Source organism: Ambystoma mexicanum, chromosome 8 (assembly GCF_040938575.1).
Source record: "Ambystoma mexicanum isolate Mex_15411 chromosome 8, UKY_AmexF1_1, whole genome shotgun sequence".
Classification (NCBI taxonomy): Eukaryota; Metazoa; Chordata; class Amphibia; order Caudata; family Ambystomatidae; genus Ambystoma; species Ambystoma mexicanum.
This window is the reverse complement of record NC_090929.1, coordinates 1,051,642,258-1,051,668,118: the sequence shown is the minus strand read 5'-3', so window position 1 is coordinate 1,051,668,118 and position 25,861 is coordinate 1,051,642,258. Positions and strand designations below refer to the sequence as shown.

Here is a 25,861-nt window from a genome sequence, read left to right as displayed (position 1 = left end):
TCAAAATCACACACGCGATGGATGTCTGCCTGGCCGCCTGCCTGAAAGCCGTTCACTCTAAACCCTTTCTATCTTGCGCTGTGCTTGGCAAAACTTCACTCGGGCAGGTGACATTCCGCTGCTGATTCCAGAGCCCCCACGCCTCCGCCTCCTTCTCACCCAAGCACTGAACGAATGCACTCCCAAAAGAGGTCTTCAAAGCCTTCAAAGGCCTGGTCTAGCATCACCTACTCCCAAGTCCGCCATTTTGTAGCTGCAACCAGGATGACTATTAAAATAAACAACCCTGATTTCAACCAAGTCCACAGTACTCGTTCCATCAACATAAAAAGTAGATTTCAGCTGGTTATATTAAAAAACATACATCTCTGGAGGACACTCCTCCTCAGCCTATCCTACCACCTCCTTCTGAAACATGCAGACCTTTGTTTCTGGATTGATACTGGGTTTTTACGCTCTTCTCGGGGCAAGAGCATGGAGTCTTCGGGATTTCCATCCGCCCAAGCAACTCCGCCCACGCCTCCATGTGATATAGAGGCAGGGTGGCCTTAAGGACAGCAGCGCCCTGGGCGAAATGGCGTCCACCCCAACCCCACCCTAGTTAACAGGGGGCGGGGCCAGGATGGGCCACTTTTTTTAAAACAATGTTTGTCCTCCTCGCTCCGATGAGGAGGGAATTATATGAAAAGGGTGCATCAGCAGCACATTGTCACTGAATGAGTCCCCCGCCGCAGGTGCATTCAATGACAATGAGGCACCTGCCACTCCTTCTGCCACCACGCCAGCTCGGGGGTGCCTTTGAAAGACTCCCCCGGGGCGCCTCAGCCCCCACCACTAATGACTCCCCCATTAGTGGTGGGGGCTAATGGCGGCCGAGGCGCCCCGGGCGGTCGCTCGGCTGCCCCCCCCCCCCAAGGCCAGCTCTGTATGGAGGTGTGGGCGGAAACACAGCAACTGCATGGCACGTCATTCCCACACATCTCATCTGGCGTCCAAGTCACCACACATCATGGTTTTGCTTTTTTCCATATGTGGGCGGTGTATTGCAAACAAGTGGGTATGGCATCCAGTGACTTAAATCTCTGGGTTTTTGCTTTTCAAATGTAAATGGGTCTGGACAAATGTCTTTAATGTGCGCTGTACCATGATTTACACTTTAGTGCTCTTACACCTGGTTGACTGCGATAACGGGTCCTATGCCCATTTGCTGCAAAAAAAATCAAAACAAACAATTACACAACTGAAAAACAAAACAATTCCTGTAACAGCACTTCAATGCTCGCGGGCTGTGTGAGCGCTTGAAAAAAAAAATGAAAATAATAATAAAACTAGCCAATCCACTTAGCTCTTGCGCTCCACAAACCATTGTTGACAACGCTATAGGTCACGCAGGATAGTCAAAGAAATGTCCTACAACCTAGCACAAGCGTCTGCAATCTTTAGCGCTCCCGAAGCTTTGCACTACACCACCCATTAGCCCTAGCCAGCCTAGCTAATGGTGAGGGATCATGGGAGTTGTAGTTTAAACCATCTGCAGAGCCGGAAGATACAGAGCCGTGGCCTTGCTCACAACTGCAGTAGCTGAAAGCAGTCCCACTCTTGGACACACTCTTGGACCAACCCAGGCTCCCAAGCTGCCTTTCCATGTGCATCTGTCAAAATGCCACCGGGTGATCGTGCAGCTTGATATACCGTCCTCCCGGATCGCTTAGTGCTGCTAATGACCTAGATTAATTTTCACATGTTCTCCCTGTCCGCAAAGGTTACTCACTTGTTCAGGATCACCACATGTGGCAAAAACGCATCCGTGCAGTGGCCATCATTTCCAACTCATCCTCAGTTTACAGAGGGACTGCAAAACCAGACTAATCCGTGAATGGTCATTTCATTTGGCGTCTATTGGACTGCAACATCTTGCAGGTCATGGCACTAAGGCCGCTCTGGTGAGATTTCAATACTGACCACACGTTTTCCCCTGGTGCTCAGATTGATTGCTCTAGGACAATGTCCCACCCATTAACTACTTGCACCTTTTTCTACTCTCCTGCCCGAGACTGCAATGCTTGAATCAGAGTCTTTCCGGATATTTGGAAGACCCAATGTTTTGCAATCTCGTTAGTCCACATCCAGGTAGGTACTCGTCTCGTGACACTCTGCACTTACCCTAGTCTCCACCAACTAAGTGCACTTGGAAAACCCCCCTCCATGTGACCATCTGTGTACTTACATGATCCGTACGCACTGTGCCTGAATCGTCTGTCTGTTCTCCCTTGTCTTCACTGCCTTAACCACGCTGGTGTATATTACGCACTTACTCTGCCTGTGCAGACGTCTCAGAATTTCCAGGGCTCTGAGCGACTGTTTTTCCCCCCTTGTTCTCACCCTCCTTGAGCAATTTCAAACACTTGCCTGTGTATAGGCGCTTTATAAATAAACAATACACATTTCACCATGTTATGGGTGGGGATGGAGGTCTGGGCGTGAACAATTGAGCTTTCCCCATTTCTTCTATGGGACCGGACATTGGGGGCTCGCGTGGTCCCCCGCCCTTCATGCGTGTTTGGGTCATCTGCCCAATTAAAAGCAACACTTTTTGTGCAATGCTCTATACGCATGTGCTTTGAGAACCCCACACACTGCTGCCAGCACTACAGATAAGCAATTCACAAATCATGTTCACTACCCACAAAAAGGTAACTAATCTCAAACAAATTGAACACCACACACACACACATTTATTTTACTGTTCATTTATAACGCGCTTAATACCAGCAAGTGGTTTCTAAGCACGTGATCGGGATTCAAACCTGTGTTGCGCTTCCAAGACAAACACATTGCCCCTGAGCTATCCTTCCTCCCCTGAAGCCTTAACACCCCCCCACTGCTTCTATCCACACAGCTCCATGGATATGTTCAGTCAGTGGTACCAGCAGAGCCACAGTTTGGTGCTCCAACATTTTTAAGAACTGATTTGAAGGAGGCAGCAAGATGGATATTGGGAGGCTAGTGGCAGTGACTAGCTGGCCATCTTAAAGGTTTGTGTGAGTTTATGGCTTGTTTAGTGTGGGTTTTGCAAAGTGCCAACATGACGATTGCACAACTTCAGAACGCTGAACGTACCACCAGTGCACGGATGATTAACATAAGTAATACTGGAATGACACGACGGTCTATAAGATTTTTGGTTACCATACGTTAGATGCCCCCCTACAGTTGAGATAAAACCAATTTACAATGACCTTTCCCTAAACTGTATTGCTAGCTTTTGACTCTTTGGACTGATTTGGATGAAACCTTCTAAAATAAAAGGTTACTTTGAAGGGAAAAACAAACAAAAAAGCTGTTTTAGGCCTACTCCCATTCCATATAGAAAAGGGTGCTTCAACTGAACACCCCTCGAACGAAAACCACTAGACTGATTTGCACCAAATAGGAAACAAAATGGAAACCAAGCTTCGCAGGTATTATTTTTTTGGGTTCAATTTTGGGTAGTTTCTAAAAAAAAAATAAAAATAATAGATGGAGAAAGGAGGGCCCCAGATATCTCCCATGGTGCACTGCAACAGTGAGGTCTTTCAGAAATCAAAGCCAACATTTATTCTTTTTTTATCGTGCTTGATGCAAGTGATTCCTGTGGTAATCCCAGGGAAAGCAGAAGCAGCAAAGGGCTCAAACGGATATTTGGAGGAAGGAAAGGGGTGGTTTCTCATGAGGGTGGGAGTGGAAAAGGGGATAGAAGAGCAAATAGGTTGCGTTGTGTAAGAAAGTCACAGAACAGACTCAGGAGGGGAAAAATGCATCAGATGATCTGGCGGGTGAAAGGGGATAATAGGAGAGAGTTAGGGAGGATTTACACAGCACGGGAAGGCGGAGGTGGGAGACCTGGAAAGGAGACTGGGGGACTGGGAAAGTGGCAGTGAGGATGAGGCAGATTTACCACAGTAATCGGCAAACACTTAATTGCCGCAGGAATGATCGCCAAGGTGATAAAGGCCGGTTTTGACGTACCCGCAATAGGTTTCTGAATTAATTTTCTGGGGAAACTACGGCAGAAATGAAAGGGGGAAGGGGAGGAGGCATGGGCCATCGGCCCATGCTCTTTTAGTAATACTGGTGCAACATGGACAGTGGCCATGTCTGGTGAAATAATTTTTTTAAATTTTTTTTTTTTTTTACTAGTGAGGGGGATTTAGGCCATGCCCACAGTCTGTGGCAAACTGCCCACATAATTCTGTCCTAGTTATTGCAACATTGACAATGGAAATGGCCGTCAGCCATGGTGGGTTTTATTTGGTTAGTTACTGGGCAAGGACATGGCCAGTGGTACACAATCTTGTTTTTACTAATTGGTGCAACATAGGCAATGGTAAGGTGGTAGGGGGGGCAAGGAGAAGATCTAGCAAAACTCTTAAATTCAGTTAAACAACATAGTCCAAACTGAGTTAAGATGATCCATGTCATTGCAATAAATACCAGTACATTTTGATGGTGTGGGATAGTGGATAAAATCTTAATTCTGAGTCAACCACTCTGTCCCCTATTGCTAAGCCGATGAGCACATACGAGACCGCATCAGAAATCGGCGATGAGATAGAAAATGCAATCCCTGGGGGACCGGCTCCAAGTTAAGATTGTCTTCACTTCCGGCAGCTGCCAAATTTCCAGGTTTTGTTCCAATTAATCAAATTTTAACTAAAAACTGTGCACGGAATATATTTTTATAAAATATTTATATATACACAGACACAGTTTTCTATATATACACACGCACTGTCAGTTCTCCATATATACACTGTCACAGATGGCCTTAAGAATGTACTGAGCCTCCAAGCGAGTTCAAGAATGTGTATTTCTTTAAACGGCTTAAGCGGTGCGGATTGTTAAATCTTAATATGAGCAGACTGTTAAATGTTATCATCCAGAGCTTGGGGGGGGGGGCAGGTTGGGTGCGCACACTATGGGCAGGGTCGGACTGGGATAAGAAATAAGCCCAGTCACCCAAAAAAAAGTGGCCTACCCCTCGCCTCACGACCCAAGACCTTTGATGACATCACCAGAATCGATGTCATTTGACCCCACCCCAAAGTGACATCCTGGGAAGCGATGAAACACAACCTTTCACACCGTGACAAAACAGGAAGTGGCATCAAATCGCATTGTCCCCAAGTACACTAAATTACTGTGAATCCAAGCAGATGTGCAAGGCCAAATGATATGTTATTGTATAGCACTTACACTTAAGCTCTTTTTTATAGAACAAATATGCATACAATATCATCCAACCTGTGTTGGTACTCATTTATCGACCCAAGAAGGATGAAAGGCTTTTTGCAAAAAAAATTTTTGGGGGGGGAAAAAGTTGTTTTTTTTCCTATTTTTATTTCGTCCAAACCGGCCCCCACTTCCAGGGACGATTTTGGCCCGGCCACGGGCCGAAAGGCCGGAGGGGCAAATCCAACCCTGACTATGGGGCGTTCACTCTTGTACTCCAGTTGGCCTCCCACCTCCCTTGCCACGGCTTCCCTGTCCCCCAGGTTTGCAGCTGGAGATGGGTAGCCCCTACTATCTAGTGCCAGCTGTTAGCAAGGGCCTAGAGGCTACAGCCATATCTATCAGAATACCTCCAGGGATGTTCGAAAGTTGCCCCAACCCAACACTCCTAAGTGTTGTCAATATGTCTTAAAGGGAAAACGTACCAATATCCAATGGTCTGGTTCTGTTGCACCATCAGTCGCTTCCTTTCACCCCTCCCCCTGATCTTACTACTCTCCCTCTGTTCTGCTCTCCCATCCCGACTCCCTCCCTGCGGTCATCCTCCCACTCTATTCTGTCCCTTCGATTTTCACACACTCTCCGCTCCTCTCTCATTTCCTACCTCTTCTACACTCACCTCTCTAGTCTACTCTCCTTACCACTCTCCTCACACCTGTCCTACCCGCGATCCCGTCTGCACCTCTGTGCCCTAACCTTACCACCTCTCTCCGCCCACCTCTTGGGACTACCTTCACCACCCCTATAACTCACCACTACTGCCATGTACTATTCACCCTCTTCCAGCATACACTCATGTTCACTATCTCCAATTACCCTACACTTCTCCCTTTCTCCATCTTTCTTACTCTCATTACCTTCTTCTTTCTCACTCACATGTTACCCTACCCCCTCGATCACAACTTCTACTACTCCCTCTCATAAATACCTCATCTGCACTCAGCTCCAACTCTGCCGCCAACTCTTCAGCACTCCGGTCCTTTGTCCTCCACCTGGACACTCATCCCACCCACACACACACCTCCTGACCTCACCCCTGCAACTCTCACTCGATCCCTATAAACGACATTCCTGCTGGTTCTGTCCCCCTACCCTTCCCATTGGCTGCAGCACTAATCTAACCGTGGGGACCAATCAAAAGCTGTTCTTTCCCCAGGGGCTGGATCACACAGGTGAGGCTTTTAAAAAACCGTTTCGCCCTGCCCACATGTCAGTCTCTGTTGGCAGGGTAACAGGTAGTTTGCTCAGGCTGCACATTTTCCTTGTGTTTTTCCTCCTGTGAGTTTGGTTTCAAATTCTGTTTAGGGAATATTTCTGTGCCTCTCTGGTTCCCCGAATGCCTCTGCTCACTCCCAGTTTGTTTTCTGCTGCCCCACCATTCGCCTGGGGTTCGTAGGTCAGGGGTTTGGTGTCTCATCTCTTTCTAGCCAGAGGAACTTACGTCCATTGCCTTTCCTTTCTTTGTTCAGTTTCTCATACCGCAATCCCGGTTTTCTTGGCGATTCCCAGGTGAACTCTGGAAGATGTAGTCCTGGAACAGTAGAGCAAATATTTTCCAGAAAGAGTAACAGGAGGAATCACGTGACAAATAAAGGTATTATTAATGTCATTCATGGCACATGGGGCAGGTCGGTTAGGCACATCCCTCCCCCCACTTCCATTCTCCACATCTGGGAAAGGATTGGCTCTGGCTTTTGTCCTGGTAAGCCGTTATTGGGTCAAAAGAATAAAAAAAAAAAAATAAGCCCCCCGATTAAGAATACGGCCTGCTGGAGAGGTTGCGGGTTACCTTGTGAGGGGCGGTGCATAAAGTGATAGTTCTGCATTTTAAAGTGGACACAAAAAGTCCCCAAAAAAAAATTTATTTTTTTGTTTCGTTTTTAAAATGCAGTAATGTCACATAGAACCGGTAATCCTTCTGCCCCAGGTTGAGGGGTCCCCCACAGGGTCATTACCCAGACCCTGTCACAAGGCGTACATAAATACATGTCGACAAAAAAGGCTTCCGTTTTGCCCTTACTATCCATATATATTTCTGTACAGAACTGAGGAGTATGGGGTGTTCTGTGTCCCCCCCACTGCCCCGCTCCCTGCTCAAGTCTTGTTATGTGGCTCTCTGGGGAACGTGGAGGACATAGGGTAGCAGTCAAAGTGTTAAGAATAAATAGTGAACAAGTAGAGAGTTTAGCATTGCGATGGATCGCCGAAACTGGATGTAAATACTGAGGCACGTTAATCCAGGAGTGGACCCACCAATAGGGAACTTTGGAGATTTCCTGGTGGGCCTCTGCACCATTGGCCTCTTGTGTGGCATTTTCAAATGTTTCCATATGAAAAGGGTTGGGCTTGCTGAAAAAGTGTAATATGGGGCCACGTGAAACATTTCCAGGGCCTCTTTTGGTTCCCAGTCCAACCCTGTGTTAACCGATAGGGATAACATCATGGATCTATAGCCATACTATAGTTTAGGAATCAAATCTGAATGACAGTCTAGATTTCTACCCTCAGACAGCTGCCCTAATGGCTCTGAATGGACCCCGTTTGCTGACTCCTTCAGCTAAGTCTCAGGAAGGAAGCCGCAGAGCGACAAGGCCCACGGAGGGCTGTCGAACACGCGACGGTTAAGTAACTTCACATCGATAAGCAACTCTATCAACTATTTATATTTTTGCGGGGTAAAGGGTTCATTTCATTAAGATTCCTACCATTCACTTACATAGGTGCTCAGTTTTACCAACTTTTCCAACAAATTCGCCAACAACTAATCAACTTGACAAGGAAGGTTATGAAATGAGGGCTGCTTGTGTGTTTTTAGAACAGGCGTTGACTTGACTAGGACTTGAGCACAGGCTGCCAAGCCTGAAACAAGCCACACGCGCGCTAGAAAATCTACTGCAAGCCTATCGATCAACCCAGTGCACCAAAAAGGAGAGGAAGCACTTGTTCTTGATCAATCAATGAGTCTGCGTTAATTAATTGGCAACAATGCCTATAGTATCAGCAGAAACAGAAGCATTGCAAGGCATCAATTACAGAGCATATGCTGGCACGAAGGAGGAGATTATCCTTGCAAATAAAGGTCTGGAGCCGCGCCGCTGTTCGCATCATCACCAGATAAAAAGGGAGGGCGGAGGGGGCCCGCAATCCGCAGATGCGCTCCAGACAAAGTTCTCACAACAGCGGGGGTCGCAGACAAGGTAGGGCCTGAGACGGGCAAGGCCTACCCAAAATCTGTAACTGTCCACTCAGAAGTGCTGTATGGACATTTACAGATGTTAATGTAACTGTGGTGGGCCCAACTACATTAGATTCAGGCCCCACTTGTTAAACAATCCTGGCTATGCTTCTGCGCAACAATTCTCAGATACCAAAGCACAACCTACACACGAGCTGGAGCAGACACAAATAGAACCCGGCAAAGAGACTGAAGCGTACAAACATGTGATGTCTTCTTGAATATGGACTGAGCCACAAACTCCATTTACCCTTTCCCTGCAGACAAAGGAACAGAGTTTATAAAAGGTACCAGCATCAACTCTTTATGTATTATTTATCAAAATCTCACTAGCCACACTAAGTTTATGGCCCTTTCAGAATGTAGTAACATTTGCAGACTTATCGGATCAATGTCACGCCTAATCTTACATAGCATTACTGGATAATAATGAGTGACATTTACTAGGGCTTTCAAAAGTGATGGTGTTATCTACCAAATGAAAATGAAACTTCTAAAATATATATATATATATATATATATATATATATATATATATATATATATATATATATATATATATATATATATATATATATATATATATATATAATAATTGCTCAAATCCGACCACAGAAATCTCGAGTAGTATGGGGTAAAGAAAAGCACTAGAATAATGTCTGCGCACGTGTTTCGACCCTATGGGTCTTTGTTTAGGCCGAAAGGAAGTCAGTTTCTGTTGGAAACAATATCGGACTGTCCCTGCACGGTCGGCTTTATTTGCATTTTTGGATCACCAGGCCCGCAATCACGTAGTTTCTCGTATCTGACATCAGATAGCTTCATTTGATCAATTCCTCATTTGGCAATTGTCATTTCATAAGGTCTATGAGTTATCCATTGCTTTCATTGGACCCAATTTCATAAATAAATTATATTTGAGTGGACAAATGGCAAGCAGCGGAACCTCTGGGGACACCCTGGTACGTTAAGCCCCCAAAGGCGGAACCTCAGAGAAAACTTTGGTATCCAGTTTAGACCCTGCTTGGGGTACCTCAAGGCAAACCCCGGTGACTCTAGAGTCCATACAACTCTTCCCAGAACCAAAAGACCTCGGGAGGAATCGCTCTGAAGGGGGGCCCTGTAAAGAAGAGTACTTACCCGGCAGCGTCTCTTTCCTTCAATGAAATTTCCTAGATGTACTAAAGGAAAGCTGTGGAAGATCTCCTACCACCTGATGAGCCTTCTTCCGAGGGTGCAGACAGAGGGAGTCACGGCAGAAGCATGCATCCCAACGAAAGCCTGGGCCCAGGCACTTGAGACAGAGGATGTGAGGGTCCACCACCACACTGTGATGCCCACAAGCAAAAACCATATGCCCTGGCATATATGGAGGAAAACATCATGATCGCGGTACCAGGGTAGGAAGAAAATCGAAGGACAAAAGCAGAGAAGACAAAAAAAACCTGGGATGCTAAGTGCGCTCAATCCAGACTGCATGAAAAGGACTGAAGGGCGATGTGCTGGGCAGGGGTCAGGAAGACTGGGTTAAAGCCACATGCGCGGCCCACGCATAAAACTAAAAGAAGGACAATATTTTTTGATGGTATTAAAAAGTGCTCCAGTCCCGTCACTAAGGGCAGATATCCCACAAGAATAGAGGAAAGGGGACGGGACATACGAGTATGCTTGATTAAAGGGATATCAAAGAGTTCCCATGTGGAGGTGTTTTGGGCGGGGAGGGCGAGGAACTCTGAATGGCCATAGGGTGCTATGGGCTGACAAGGGGTGGGCAAATAACCAAACACCTACAAGCTGTGTGTTTCTCCTCATATGCCATATCTCCCATTCAGTACTCTAATGCAACATTTTGGATTATAGATAGGTGGCGCTGGCGCTAATAGCTCAAACTAAAAAAGTTTATGGGAGGTTAATGTCCTCTGGCATGGTAATATGTTTAAAATAATTACAAATTCACAAAAAACAGTTAATTTGTACTTGTAGCCATTTTTACCTTCTGGATACTATGGACTTGAGGACTGTGTGTCAGGCATGGTTGAAGAGCAAGCCCTTTGTGTAGTTCCCATGGAGTGAGTGACCTATTGCTGTCTTTCATGATGCAGTAAGTGATGGCATCAATGATGTCCTACATGTCGTCAGTTGTGAGACTGCGCAGATGGAATTGTGTGACTCGCGGAGGAGAGATTGCAATATTGCATATCATCTATATTGATCATGAAATAATAGTTAAGGTGGGCTCCACATCACATGGGATATTTAACCTGTCAATTTCTATTTCTCCCTCTGTGTATGTTATTACGTCTTGAGCGGTCACAATTACGCCTGCCTCATTATTTCCCTTTGGAAATCCTGCGTAACTCCTCAGGGCCGAGATTCTGCTAGCTTGGTGTGGCATCCGAACCATTGACCTCTCCATTGTGGATCTACAAGGTCAGGCAGGCGACTTCGTCACACAGCAAGCACAGTATCTTAAGTGAGGCATCAGAAGCAACCCTCACGTCAGTTCCCATGATCAGGACGGCACCCGGCTTTGTTAATGTTAAGCCATCTTATCCTATGCTGTCTTGTACAGCACCTGACAATGCCGTTAAGCCATCTCTGAGCACTAAGGGTGGTGGAGGAGTGGTGGTGGTAGCTCCTGATGTGCCACCTCTCCACCAGTGCTCAGGTGGATCTGCAAACAAGAAAGTGGGGGCTGGGAGGGTAATCTGGTGAAGAGGGCATAGGAAAGTGAGAAAGGTGATGTCCTGTTGGCAGCTTCAGTTCGGCTTTCACTGCGCTGAGCTTGGGTGTGAATATCGTACCAATGTGAGTCCGTGTGTGCTGTTGGTGTTTGTTGCAGTGTGGTGAAGTGCGTGTGGTTTGCTGTGCGAGAGGGTGGTTGTGTGGATTTTTGCATACGTTAAGTATGCAGAAATATGAGCTTTTGGTTTAGAGGGTTATATGTCTTAATCCTTAAAATTCTTGGGTTACTGAAATCTCGACCCAGAGCAGAATATAGCTAGTATCAAGCACTGCGCAGCAGCGATCGATTCTCGTTGGCAGCCATTCATTGGTCACTCGGAAGAAGCCATTCAAATCCACCCAGTCAGAAAGCATCTCTGAGCGGAGTGGCCCATCCCTGCTGCTTGGCTGCCTCAGCAGTTGACGGTTGTCCACGTCAGCCAGTTGACGGCCAGTCAATCGCACATTGAGGCAAATTATAAACTGCGTTGGCGCGAGAGCCAAAGAACCGAATTTACCTTTTGCAAAGCAATGGATTAAAGTTGTTGGATTGGGAGGTGCGCTTACTGAATGGGTTTTCATTAGGAGTGCCTCCAAGAACTTCCAAAGATTTCTGGACACAGGTAGGACATTTTTGGTGGCAGTTTCCATAGAACCAAAATGACCTACTCGTTTGCCTTTCACGCGTCTTGCCCTGCCATGTGCATCAGCCTGCTTGACCTCAGTAGGCCGGACACATTTCCCTGCAGGGGCTGGCAGCAGGTACATGGTTTTAAATTTGAATGGTCCATCCTGCCATCTTTTTGTCTCAAGTCTTCATATTGTTCCAACAAATCTCCCTCTCCCTCTCCAGCCTCATCTTCTTTCTCTCTCCGTGCCACTCTTCTTTTTTGTCTCAAATTTGCCACCCTGTCTTTCTCTTCCCACTCCGTATCCCCTCCATTTTCTTTGCTGGCCTCCTCCTACATCGCCGCCTTACCCTTTTCTTTAGGCACGTCTCTCCCCACGTGTCCCTCTTTTGTGTAATCCATTTATCTCGTCCTGGCATTTTCTGCCACCCCCCCCCCCGTTCACATCCTGCCCTTACACATGTATCGTTTCATGTCTTTCACTCTTTCTTTACCCCAGTGTTTCTGCCTGCATCCCTTACTATGCATCCATGATGTCTCCCGTTCCTCCCCGCCACCCCTCCACTCCCCCCCCCCCCACCCTACACACATACGCTTCCCTCTGTTTATGAAAAATCTCAGGAAATAGCCGGGCTCGCATTCCAGCCCTTGTGCAGCGGGAGCGCCAGTGACCTGATGCCACGGCTTCGACGTTGGGGGGAGGGCGGCGGTGGGGGAATGAGATACCGGATAATGTTTCCTCGTGGAATGCCAGGCGAACATTTCTCTGAAACTCCACAGATCAAGGCAAGCAAGCAAGGTCACTCTGCAAGGGCCGGCACGTTTTTTTTCTGCAGAGAGTTTAGCCAATGTGCCTGGTATGGAAATGCGATCATTTCATGAAACAGGGCTCCCGTTTAAGCAACAGGCACGCAGGGGCCGGCAGGGGGGAAGTCAACATGAGCAGGGCATGACTGGCAACTACCTTGTCCACCGTAGCCTTGCTTCTTCAAATGCTTTCAGCCTCCAACGTGTCCGTTCCTCAGGTTGGCCCTTAGGGCAGGGCCGCTCGGGGCGCCATTAGCCCCCGCCACGCCAGCTCAAGGTCTCAACCCGGACTTTAAACCAAGACCAAAAAAGTGAATGCTAGCAATGCTGTCCACCGCGAGATTCTTGGAGAAGAGGTCACGCGAGTCGCTCTTGCCATCACCGTACAACACAGCAGAAGGAATGACCCAGCTGCACTTTCAAAGATTGGACAGAGAGATGTGGCATTGCTACAATCACACAGAAGCTCAACCACACTGCACTTGACAAGATCATTTCTGTTTAACAAACACATTTTAATCAAAGCAAAAGTCAACACGTGTTTCGACCTCACTGTCTTTTTCCAGGTTGACTTATATCCAGAATTAACACCCTCTAGGAGATCAAGGGATGCACCACGCCAAATGGCTGCTCATAGAGAGCTGGGAATTAAAACTACTTACCGCACTATCGGATTTATATTGACAAATCTCCAGTGGGTTCAATTTCACCCAACGCGAGGGTGTTAATTTTGGATATACGTCAGCACGGAAAACGACAGTGAGGTCGAAACATGCGTTGACTGTTTTGATTAAAATTACTTAGTTAAACAGAAATTAGCTTGACTAGCGCAGTGTGGGCGAGTTTCTGTTTGACTGTCTAATAAAGAGGACACTGGGGGCATAGGGTGCTTATTCCACGACCACCCGCAGCAGACATAGTGCATCCAACAATATTTTGATGTGGTTGACGCCCACAGCAGACTTTGGATTCACATTGCCCCAAATGTTGACTATTGTTGCAAACAACCATTCTCCCAATTCAAGGCCAAGAGGGGGGACATGAGGAAGAGGGGTTCTAAAAAAAAAAAAAAAAAAAAAAGGTTCTGCTGCTGGGAATCCAATTCAAACCAGTGCAAGGACAAGCGAGACCCGAGCGGCACTATGCAAGCAGGGCTAGGACAGAAAAGAACCTTATCCGTAGTACTTTAAGTAATTAATGGTAATGTATATTTTCCAGTCACTATTGGTGGAACACCTGCATGGGACAATTAACTGCTTCAATTTGTGTCCTCGTGTAGCTGGCAATTTTGTGTTCCCAAGATGACCTAAAATCCTTCTGAAATAGATTAACACCAGCTCTGAACCTCAGAAAATTGAACAGAACATTTGTAGAGGGATAAAATACATTGGACTCGATTACTCATAAGAATTTAAAGACTGCACCATTTCGAGTACATGTTTTTCCTGCAAATTAGCAAAACGGATCTCCACTGCCCTTAAACCCCCACCCTAAAGCTCCAGAAAGCACATAAACCCAGCACAATAGGACTACTTAATTGGCGGTCAAGCTAATATAAACAGTTTATCGTGCATTTAGAAAAATGATATGATTTCCAGAATAATCCGTCATTGCTAACTGTAATACTGATAAATTGTATTTCCGAATACCAAAGTAACATGATTATGGACAAGCGTAAATTCAAACAAAATCACTAGGCTTTTTCCAAAATTATCCATGCTAGAGGCTTCCCATTCCACAATATTTTGAATGAAAAAAAAGACACCAATTAATGTACAAAGGCTCTGATGCTCTCAAAAGACCAGAACATGTACACCTCATTTAGCACCTCCTAATATGTTCCATGAAACCATAGCTCTTATTGTCCAGTGAGTAATTAGACAATTCCATCATTCTCCATAGAAATCTGTAGGAAAAGGAATGTGCAACGTTGATGGAGAATACACAATAGGCAGTGCAGACATTTTATTGGAATGCATCATTATTCGGAATTGGTGTGCACCATCTGTACCCAAAGCCCTCCCCAGAAAACATTCCATAACCAATTGAACATAACCATGTCCAATTGAATAGCGGGGTCATACACTTTGTTAGCAAAATGTACTCCCTTGTAAAAAAAAAAAAAAAAGGATTCCAAGTTGAAACCTGGCCCAATTCATCGTGTTGAAACCTGGCCCAATTCATCGTTTTTCTTTTATTTTTATGAAAGGACAATCAGTGATGAGCATTGCGTTTTTCAATATACAGGGTAAAACTCAGCACTAGAGAAATGTCAAAACAGTTTCTGCAAACAACCTTCTAGAGCAGGGATCTGCGACCTTTGGCTTTCCAGATGTTTTGGATTACAACGCATGCCAAGTGCCAGCATATTCAAGGATTAGAGAGTTGTAGTCCAAACCATCTGGTGAGCCACATGCTGCAGACCCCTGCTCTGGTGAAATGGTGTGGCTGGTTAGGTATTGTCTCGGGAGGATAGCTCAGGGAAAACATGCTCGCCTTGGAAGCAAGACAACACACGAGCACTCACCACAGGTTCGATCCCCGGGTCCGCGCTTAGAAACCTCTGGCTATTAAGTGCGTTATAAATAACACATCATATAAATCATAGCAAGACATTACTTGCACAGGCAGATAGATATGTTCCTTCCAATCCTTTAGTTATGGCCATCTCAACAAATATTTTTGCATTTTATGTTCCAAAAGAGCCTCAGAAGCTTACATAAACAATACTAGAAACAATTCTGTTTTAGTTCAACTTTCAATAAAAATACAGTGACCAAAACCATTGTTAAAGACACAAGACCTTTTGCCTCGGACAACAATTCAACATTTCATTACTCTCTCAAAATAATCCCATGAAACCAGGTCAAAGGCCTTCTGCGTGACCAACACAACAGATGACCTTATTGTCTGTAGAATGCCCTGCCATGCCCGGGACCGGACAGAAATGGTGGTGACTGGAAGCAAACACACATTTCCTTGAATGCCCAGCTTGATAAAATTGGATTACAACATTTCAATCAGAGTGCAACCTCAACACCCCCGCAACAATCTAACCATCTCCACTAAAGAAAGAACTAGGAGGATACATTTCCTCTCCCAGGCGTGGGCATTACAAGAAACAAAACAATAATACATGAGGACTTCCATCAAACACCGACCAAAGAAAATGGTAAGAATATACAAAAAGGGAGACCCATCCAATCTTTTTGTCTTACAGAATGGTTACTTTGATGGCGCACAACCCAATGATCAGAGCACTTCTGGGCACAGCCTGCTCTCTTTTGCAGAATCATCGTCCACCTAAGAGGACCGACGTGCTCCGCGGCCGTCACAAATCAATGCTCCTCCACCGATTCCCTCCATCCAGTTTGTTTTTAGCATCCATTTGCTGCTTCCCCTATCCAAGAATCTTAAACTTGCTCATTTGCTTTCCTCCAGTTCACGAAGGTCGGGCTACACCTGGTTGCAGCAAAGGAGGGGTAGGAGGGGCACAGTAGGCCACTCCACAGACAACCCTAGGTGCTCGGAAACTATAGTAGTGATTGGCGCAGTAGGACAGCATATTAAAAAAGGTAGCACTCAACACGCGCCAGCCTCTTTTTATTGTATCTTTTAATCACCGCTTTTTAATTATGCTCGCACATGTATGTGACAGGTTACACAATATATATTTTGGAATTTTAATGGCAAGAGGTACCAGTTCATATTGAGTTATTCAATTTTAAATGTCCTGCAATAAATGTATATATTTATCTATGTATGACACGCCATCCATACTAGTGTATACAACGTGAGCACATTTCAAATGTCTGATGTAAAACAATAAAACTGTTAAACGCAACTCTGTTACATGACCTGCTCTCTGCATAGTTCCTAGAGGCAGCAGATTACAGAAGAAGGAGCTTTGAGTGAGTTTACACCAGACCACTGCAGACTGCATGGGGGGCCCTGACAAGCTACAACTGCAAAGTAGTGTGGTGAAGGCACTTTGAGCTGGTGCAGGTTCCTAGTTGGCTGGTGCCAAGTAATCCTAACCCGCTCAGCAACTTGAGGCATGAAGCGGGTGTGCATGACCACGGGGATTGGCATGGCCGTGGGCAGTCAATGGGTGGGTAAATAGGAAAACAACACACATTGTGACCCTCCTCATATGCCCTTAGCTGTACTCCAGTGGAATAGTTTCAGCTTATAGGTGGCGCTTAGCAGCACCCTTGCAGCCACAACTTATTATTATTATTATTACTTTTTTAAAGACTATTTGAGAGCCAGAGATCATCTCTGCTTCAGGACGTTGTGTCTTGCATAAACTATGGAAACCTATATGCTGCTTTGTGTGCATTTTCCGTTTTGTTGCAGTGATTCCAAGCCCTGGAATGGACATCGCAGTGAGCGAATGGCTGAACCAGCCAAGCCTCTAAGAGGGGAGCCAGGGGAACCCCAAGGTGGATCGATGCAGAAGAGCAATTCTTACCCGAGTTGTGTGTCCTTCACCCCTCCCCGCGGCTGAGCCCTGCTTCTTCACAGCCTTCACATCACAAGATCCAGTACCTTAAATTAAAAGAAAAACAAGAAAATGGTGTTAAATGATGTCAAGCCTGCACTGAATGACATACAATATAGGTATTTAGCAGTTCAACAATACATCACCAGGGCAGTTAACACAAACTCAAAATAGGCAATTCTGCGCAGCACAGAGCCCCAAAACAAGTTTCCCCAGAAAAAGCAGCTAGGGCTGGAGAGAAGTCAGTTACAGGTTAGAGGAGCCTGCAGCGCTGTACTCATGAGTGCAACCAGGGTTTCCTGGAGTGTTGCACTGACAAGCTATTGCCCCTCATATAGCTGAATGTCCCTTCTCCTGGCAATGCCCCTGTTTAGCCACAGCTGCAGCCCCACTGGAGCCCATTTTCTCCTAAATATTTGGTAAGATTGGTCAAGTTATCTCTGTACCTCTCAGGATCAGTCGTCTAAACCAGCTAGAGACTGCGCTAAACCATATTTCCACATAGATCACTGCATTTGTATCCTCTTACTAACCCTCACAGTTTTATTTTTAGCAGTGGCAGAGAGGAAGGGTAAAGGGGGGCAGCTGCACCCTTTTTTCCCCCCTGGTGCCCGGTGCACTCCCCCCCCCCCCCAGACTCTCCGCTGGGGCCCTATTATCCGCCCCACTAAAAGATGCCTCAGAGACTGCTTTTTAAATGAGCGAAGTGCCACAAAAAGGAGGGAAGGGGAGACGGAGGCGGAGAGAATTGGGACAGAATGCAAGAATGGTCGTGTGTGGGGTGGGGATTACTGGATATAGCAATTTGTTTATTGCCTTGAAAATGAAGTGCAGACAGGTGTTCCATAGAGAAGACCTCCTCTCTATATGGATTCCACTTCCATCGAAGAAACAGGAACTAAGGGGTCCCCCAACCCCTTGTTGATTCTTGAGGTTCTATGTTCACTTGGTTATGTGGCTAGAAAGGAACCTCGCATAAGCGGTGGCCTTTGAAAACACAAGACTCAACTACCTGGCCAGGTAGAAACCAGGTATGGTCCCGGACTGACTCTTGTGGGCCCTGGATGGGAATCTCGACTCTTATACGCAGAGACCTCGATCACCAAAGTAGTACAAAATACAGGTTACAATACCTTGGACTGTAATTGGTCATCTATAAAGGCGCTGAATACCCAGAGGTGTATAAGCGCGGACCCGGGGATCGAACCTGTGTTGCTCCACATTGTCTTGAGACCAAGGCGTGCGTGTTGCCCCTGAGCTATCCTCCCGAGACAACTGGACTAACTGGGAATATTATGCAGCGATTCAACTATACACTAGCTTTGGTTTCCCATAGACTATCAGAAGGTGCACAGTGGTACGGGGTGAAGTCTATTGGAATTGCAAAGCAAATGCTTTGTTCCAGCTCTATACAATAGTCCTGGTTAGTCCAATACTGGGTATCAAAACATGCACCAAACAGCACCAAACGTTACTTTGCACCAAAGTAATGACTTTATCGTAAAGGGGGAAAAATAAAAGTTGCAAGCCACTAGCCTGCCATAAAAAAAATAATAATCACTCGCCAACTCAATTCAAGTTGCCAAAAGTGAAACGTCGTCATCCAATGGTTAGCGGTGAGTGCACATTGTCTGCCCTGGCGGTGATCACGGCTCAGCTCTTCAGAAAGGAGGACCACGTGACGCCCCGCTTTTGCATCAACTGGCGCCAGGGTGCAAACTAGTAAAGAGAATCGCCATGTTATCAGGGGAGTTCATCTTGCAAAGTCCCTGCTCAGTTACTGATACATTTGAATCCAAGAACATTTTGGACGAGAAGCTGACTGCCGTCAAGCTCTCCGGTTCCCCCTTTCCGCTGCTGGAGGTTAAAGGTCGGGCTTGGCCGGTCAGTGAACTTTTGAACTTCATTTGTATCATCTGCAAATGGCTACATGGGCGGCTCTGTTGCAAAAGAACACCACGGCTAAGGTGTTCATAGTGGTTTGTGAGCTTTAGTATTTGTTAAAGTTTTCTTAGACTCTTAAACGATGATGCTGTCGATATATTTTCTAGGTTTACGACTCTAATCTTTTGAGCAGCACCCCCCATCATTATTGTACAGATATGCAATGCAAGAATGCAGAAGGGACAGTACTTAGCCAGCAGCACAGTAGCGAATGACGAACCCTTCCAGACTGGCTTCGAGGGGTGGCAAGAAGCCACATCCCTCTGAAGTGGGCACATGGCAGCAAAGTGGCATGATATGAAACACTACAAATAAACAAAGCCAACACGCGGGTGTTGATGCGTACAACTGAGCATGGCAATGCTCACAAATGCAGAGATCCCACACACCAACACATCACCAGCTTCATTCAGCCAAGAACTAAGCGTTAGCAATACAAACAGCGCTTAGAAACACCTCAGAAGCACTGGGGCTCCATGCCTCAGAATAAACTTCTCATAATCAAGCTTTTTTATGCCGAGCCCTCTCTTGATTAAAAATAATGCTGCAGAGCGCCGCGATACATTTTTTTGCCCAGCCCCCCCCCCCCCGCCAGATGCCAGATCTGCTTATATTTTCTATTAAAAGCAGTCACAGGGTTCGAAATTGAGGTGACATGGGAGCTATTTAGCCCCTGCTTGTGGCCTAGAAGAGTGGGTAGCTTGACACCACAGCTACCAGCAGCTACTGTTGGCTCCCCAGGCCAACTAATGCTGAACAACCACACAGACCTATGTAGCATTCTAACGATGTACGTTTGTGACAATCTATAAATAAGCATTAGAACACAGCTATGCAACATTTAAAGCATAAGGTTGTCATAAATAATGCCCAAAGCGATATGTTTGCATCTTGTGTGGAAGTTAGATTTGCAGAACACTATGTACGAGCGCCTGGTTCCCCAGTGGTAGCTCCTGGTCACTGGTTAATGCGAGATACCCAGGAGCTGCTTTTAGCTCCTGCTTATACAACCTTAATTTCGATCCCTGATGCCCTTTTTGAAGGCCTTGCACCCCCCCCCACCGCCCCTGGACATCCTTCCGACAGATTGAAGCCCATGGGCAGAAAGTTTCAATTCAATATTATGTTAAAAAGCCTGGGGTGAACCAGATAATCTGGTTCACCTCAAGCTTCGCTGCATGGGTTTACCAGACCAGGGTCTATGGAGAAAAGGAGTGGGATAAGGGTGGGAGGAGAAGGGAAGCGGGAGGAGGATAGAAACAAACCGACCACCATAGAATGGTGCAAGGGAGTTGAAGTGGATGGGGTGTAGTAGTGGGGGTCCGTGTTTGCTAGTGAACAAACAAATATTCATCAGCAAGAAAGAGTTGAAACCCGCCCATGGTGCCAAGTGGTTCTGCATATTGGCTGTTGACAGTACAGTGAATTGGTCGGCGCATGGTTGAGGCGCATGCATGGTTGTGTGATGGACTCATGGAGGTGCTTGGCCAGAAAGTTATGAAACGTCCCACCCGAAAAAAATCAAGAGGATAATTTTGGTATGTGAAGACCCCAGACAAATTCCAAAACAAAAAGTTAGCAATGCAACGGTGAATGCAAAGAGAGAGAGAGAAAGAGAAAGAGAAAGAGAGAGAGAGGGAGAGGGAGAGAGAGAGAGAGAGAGAGAGAGACACACAGAAACAGAACGAGAAAGAGGTAGAAAAAGAAAGCTCGCTTCTACAGACAAATATCTGTTAATCAATTGGATTGATTAACTTACATGATGGGAGAAAGTATGCATGGGGTCATACTTGGGCGTAGGCTATACAATTATAGTAATGGGTACCCATTCACCATGATAAGGAACACCCTGAGCTGCCCTCCAGGCTGTGCTCAATAGACTGCATGCAAGGCGAACATGTATGTGTGACAAAGAGTTTAGGGACAGCGAGATGGCTCGGATGGTCTTTGTAAAAAAGCGAGGCCTCTGAAGAGACAAGAAAAAAATAAATAAAAGCACCTCTATTCTATTAAGGCATTTCGAAATCCTTTCTACCATAGCCAGCCCGGATCACACCTTATGAAAATCACAAGCACTGCAGCGACACAAAGCTTTTAGGCACGAAATTAAATTTAAAATAATTGCCAAACATAACTGGGCACTGTTGTGGGCAGCCAGTAGATGAGAGAGGAGCATAGGCAGTGCTCCAATCAAACATTACATTTGAGTTCACCCGAGGTTTGCCGAATCATCCTGCATTGCCACCGATTGGACTAAGGCTCGCAACTCACGCCATAACATGGCTCATTTATGATGTAACCAAGTATGCTTTCTTGTAACAACGCCATGATGCCTCCAGGGTGTTGCGCGCTACATCAATATTAATAATAAATAAAGTATCTGCCACTAAGCGACCCAAAAAAACACAGGGCTACATTAAATGACAACCCCGCCACACGCCCCCCCAGGACTCTCCCCATAGCACTAGCTGATGAAAGGCAGACATACTGCCACAAGTAATGAACGATATACAATCTGGCGGGACGCCATCGCGAGCAGCCTCCGATTTGGTGGCCTGGGACATGTGCAATTATGTATTTTACAAAATGGAACCACTACCAGTCAGAAAAAAGTACTTAAAGTACCTGGACCACACATGACAGTGGGTCATCAGATATTCTGGCGTAGAGGGAGCACCCAGAGGCCTTCCACGCTGGCCATAAGCACTTCTGTGCACATCACTCGCCTATGAAAAAGTACAATGGCCATACATTCCCTGTTTTTTCGCTGCAATTTTTGCCGAAAAAGATTTGCCGAAGAAAAACACTGTAAAATATGGGGGCGGCATATAAGGGTTAGGGTGGGGTGTTGTATAGGGATAAATTATAGGGGATGGAAGTTTGGGAGGTGACCCCCAAATAAAAAAAGTATCAATTGTTTTCAGAAAACATTTTTCGGCAAAAAGTACAGCGGGAAAAGATAAAACGGATGAAGAACGAACATAGAACCCTATGAAAACCCCCAGAGCGCAAGAAAGCAGCGCACAGGGCCAGGTGAGCAGAAACTGCAGAGCGCCATGGACACCAGCAGATGTCAGAGCGATTGAGCAGAGGCAAAATGGTCACCCACGATGTGCAAGGGTTCCCAATCTATTCGGGGTGGGGGGAGGAGCTACCACATGGGTGGTGGAACTATGGGCCCCTCAACACTTCACAGACCCAAACCAATTTCAGTTACGGCACTCCAACCGGGACCTTAAAACAAATGCAAGCAGATCAGGAAGACCACCACACATGGAAAAACAATCCAGGGCATTGTTGGTAAGGCAGCTAGAAGGCCACCTTAGGCGCCCAACAAACAGATGTGTTTTCAACCCAATGGTCACAGTTCAGATTCCTGGCAGTGCCATCTCAGCCTTCAGCATTTCCAAGTACCCAGCACTTTAAGCGGAGATCTTAAGGAACCAGGCCCTTTAAGGGACTGTGTGGGTTCAGCAACCCCTTCCCAACCCTCCCCCCCCCAATACGAGTGCATGAAAAGCTAAGCGGGCCTAGTGGTTGCAAACTTCTCCAACCCTGTTCATATTGGGTTGTACTTTAGGGGAAAATCTGCGTGGTAGAGGGAGAACAATTCCAGGAATGATATACGTTTATTTACATCGAAAAAACCTTTGCAAGAGAAGCCAACCACTCGGAAGAAAATCATATACACAAGCACTGGGGGAACAGCACCAGATTTCCCCAGAGCGCGGTAGGCCGCAAGCACATTTTCATTTCTGTACGGCTTCCCTTCAAAGGCTCCTGAAATCAGAATATATCTTGATTTCCAGCAGCCCCCTGTGCGGAGGGTCCTGGAAACAGCCAATTTCAGAGAATTGAACATGGCTGCCGGGAAACCTGCACTTAAAATGAGGTGTTCAGCCATCCGTAACATTCCCCTTTTTTCCACTTCCCGGCATTTGCAGAATTGTAGCTCTCGGTTAGTCAACAAAGGACAAACAACACCTTCACCCAAGACTATTTTCCCACCTCCTTCCCTCCCGAAACCCGGGTCTTCCGGAGGGACATGAATGCCACGGTCGAGATGTGCCTGCAAACCTGTGGAGGATGTTCGAATTTGTCCTATGGACTCTGACAACAATTGATGATCTGTGCATATCTCAATTTGGCGAAATTGACAATTTGACAGAGGATTCCACTTGCTTAAAGGCAACATTCGGATGCATTGTTAGTTTTGGTGGGTTTTACTCTATGCCTCTACGAACGTTGCCTATAACAATGTTTCAGGCCAGATGTTAAAGAGCGGGGAATGTGAACAGAGCTACTGATTAGGAGCAGGCAGTCAATGTTGCCATGAGCCAGTCACCATGTACCAGAGGTGCTTGAAAAGACCACCAAAACCTGCCACCAATTTGACACCTACATCTGGCCTAATGAAAATGAACATGCCAGTATGAGGAGCCAAATATCTCTGTTTTCCCTGTTTCATGTATGCTTATTTTATCCCCCGATAACACTTCATAGCCAGGTTCCATTACACCCAGTTGGCACATCATTGCCTGTTTCCAGTTCACCCAATTACAACAGGATTACAAGTTCTATTAGGCACAAGTAATACAATTCACTTTATACCCCACTTAACAGTTCATTGCTAGATTTAATTTGCTGTGAAGGCATCAGCAAGTAAGACAACAGATTAAAAAACAGATTAAAATGTCTAATTGGAAGCTTTATTTTACTTACATGTCAGGATGGAGTAAGGCCTCACTTGCCCTACGCCAAGGTGGGATTTCCCTACCTAAAGAAAACTAAGGATAATCTGTGCCCGTAAGTGCAAATCAAAGGTCCATCTGTGTCCAAAACCTACACTTGCCCTCACAACCATCTGTATACAATGTGTAGGGATGTCGGCATCAAAAGGAATGGTTTTCAAAATAAAGTTCCAAGCTTCTTCCAGCTCTTGGCTTGTAATCAGCTTCATCTTCTCCAAGTTCAGAACAGTTCAGTAAACCTTGGGGTTCCCGTGCCCAAGAATTCACTACAGTTCACAAAACAATACCCATTTAAGCCATCCAGCTTAATCTTTCAACTTTCCAAAACCAATGTCAGTTCAAATCTCCCAGTTTTCCAAAACCAATACCAGTTGAAACCTAGGACATCCAAGCTTTTCACCAATTCACATAGATGGCTTGTTTCCTCATTAGCCACTCACTTTCAACGATTGTTGCAAAACATAAGCTTCGGCACATCTACTTTCCTTCGATCTTTTCAAGAAGGGGGCATTCAGTCTAGGCGCAGCTGTCAGACCACAAATTCCACCCATTACAGGTCACGCAACCGATACCCCTAGGCACTTTGTTACACTTTCTGTATCCTTCTGGCTTTTGCCAACAGAGGTATTCTCACTCAACCTGTAGTTACTTGGGCTCCTGTATCTTGACCAATGCTTCGTTTCTCATTTAATCTCCTTCTTGGCAATCTTTCGCTTTGTTACCACTTGTGTCTCACACAATTCATTCCGTTGTATTTTCTATTAGCACCACCTTGCTTTCACTTAATTCATAAGTGCTTGTCACTTGCTTTTGTTCTCTGCAATATTCAAATGTGCTCACAATGTCCTTCAGTCAGTTTGATATTCAATATTACTGGTTTCAACTTTCAAAAGTGCTTTTAATAGTTGGCAGCTTGTTCGATATTCAAAGACACTTGCTTTGGCCTCCTAAAGTAATTATAACAGTTTTCAGTTTGCTCGGCATTCAAACATGCTCGTTTCCAGTACACGGAGCGCCACGGTAGGAGTGTTCCTTCTTTTCACTCACTGGTTGTATGCAGCAGCTCCTTTGTGTTTCTCTGCTCTGCTTTCCGGCTTCTCTTTGCCCCGCTTCTCTCTCGTGGTTGCTACAGTGAGCAGCGCTTGCTCGCATAGCTCCACGCTTCCCCAGCGACAGCTTCTGAGAGCACCACTCGCTCTATCGGCGAACTGCAGTGATCGCGAGGCTGTAACGCACCACAGCTTCTGCTGTGGACACCGGACAGAGAATACAGCAGGATCCTAGATGCTGTTGTGGCCAGAGTTTGCCTCAACGTCTCTCTCTCTCTCTCCCTCCCTCCCTCACTCCTGCTTGGTACGGCATCTCTCAAGCCTGCTCCTCTCCACCCTGCTCTAGTCTTCCAAGACGCTTCCTTCTCTCCAGGCTGCCTCATCCCTTTTTGCTAGGCGATCTTTTTATACACCTGGAACTTGTTGAATGACCTCAATTGCCTGACCACAGTGAAACCGATTTGCTGGACATGCCAGGCGTTGCAAATGAAGTCCTCCATAGCTCTCTTCCTCGTCTCAGTACCAGAGTGGTTTCTAGGGAGGTTTACATTAAAGGAAGTGTTCATAACTCTGCGTTGTGTACTTTTCATTTAACTGGGGCCTTCAGTGCAACGGACCATTCGCATTACAATAATTTTCTTGCACTATTAAGTGTTCTTTGCACAAGGAACTACAAGCCCCATCAAACTTGTCCCCTGAACGCCAATTTTTTGCTAAGCGCGGCAGTGCTGGCGCGTCAGGGTCTAGCAAGTCTGGCGGTACTGAAACCCAGCTTTCCCACCAGTAACAGTTTTGAATACTGTGCTAGCACGCTAATTTAGGACCATTTTTTAGCCACCATAAAAAATATTGTGGGATTGGTTTTTAAATTGGTAAATTGCTTATTTTTAACTGGGGTCTTCAGTGTAAGGTGTTGTTCGAGTTACAAGCATTTTTGTGCACTATTA

The 25,861-nt window shown here is 46.0% G+C and overlaps 1 protein-coding gene across 5 annotated transcripts in view; it reads right to left on the bottom strand.

The window, feature by feature from the left end:
• The window catches only part of ZMIZ1 (zinc finger MIZ-type containing 1), a 706,997-nt gene that overhangs the window by 391,733 nt on the left and 289,403 nt on the right, over positions 1–25,861 (bottom strand). For all 5 annotated transcript variants that reach the window (XM_069611024.1, XM_069611019.1, XM_069611015.1 and 2 more), the window contains exon 3: positions 17,141–17,217. The gene's annotated coding sequence lies outside the window, so the exon portion shown is untranslated. The remainder of the gene's footprint in view (positions 1–17,140; positions 17,218–25,861) is intronic.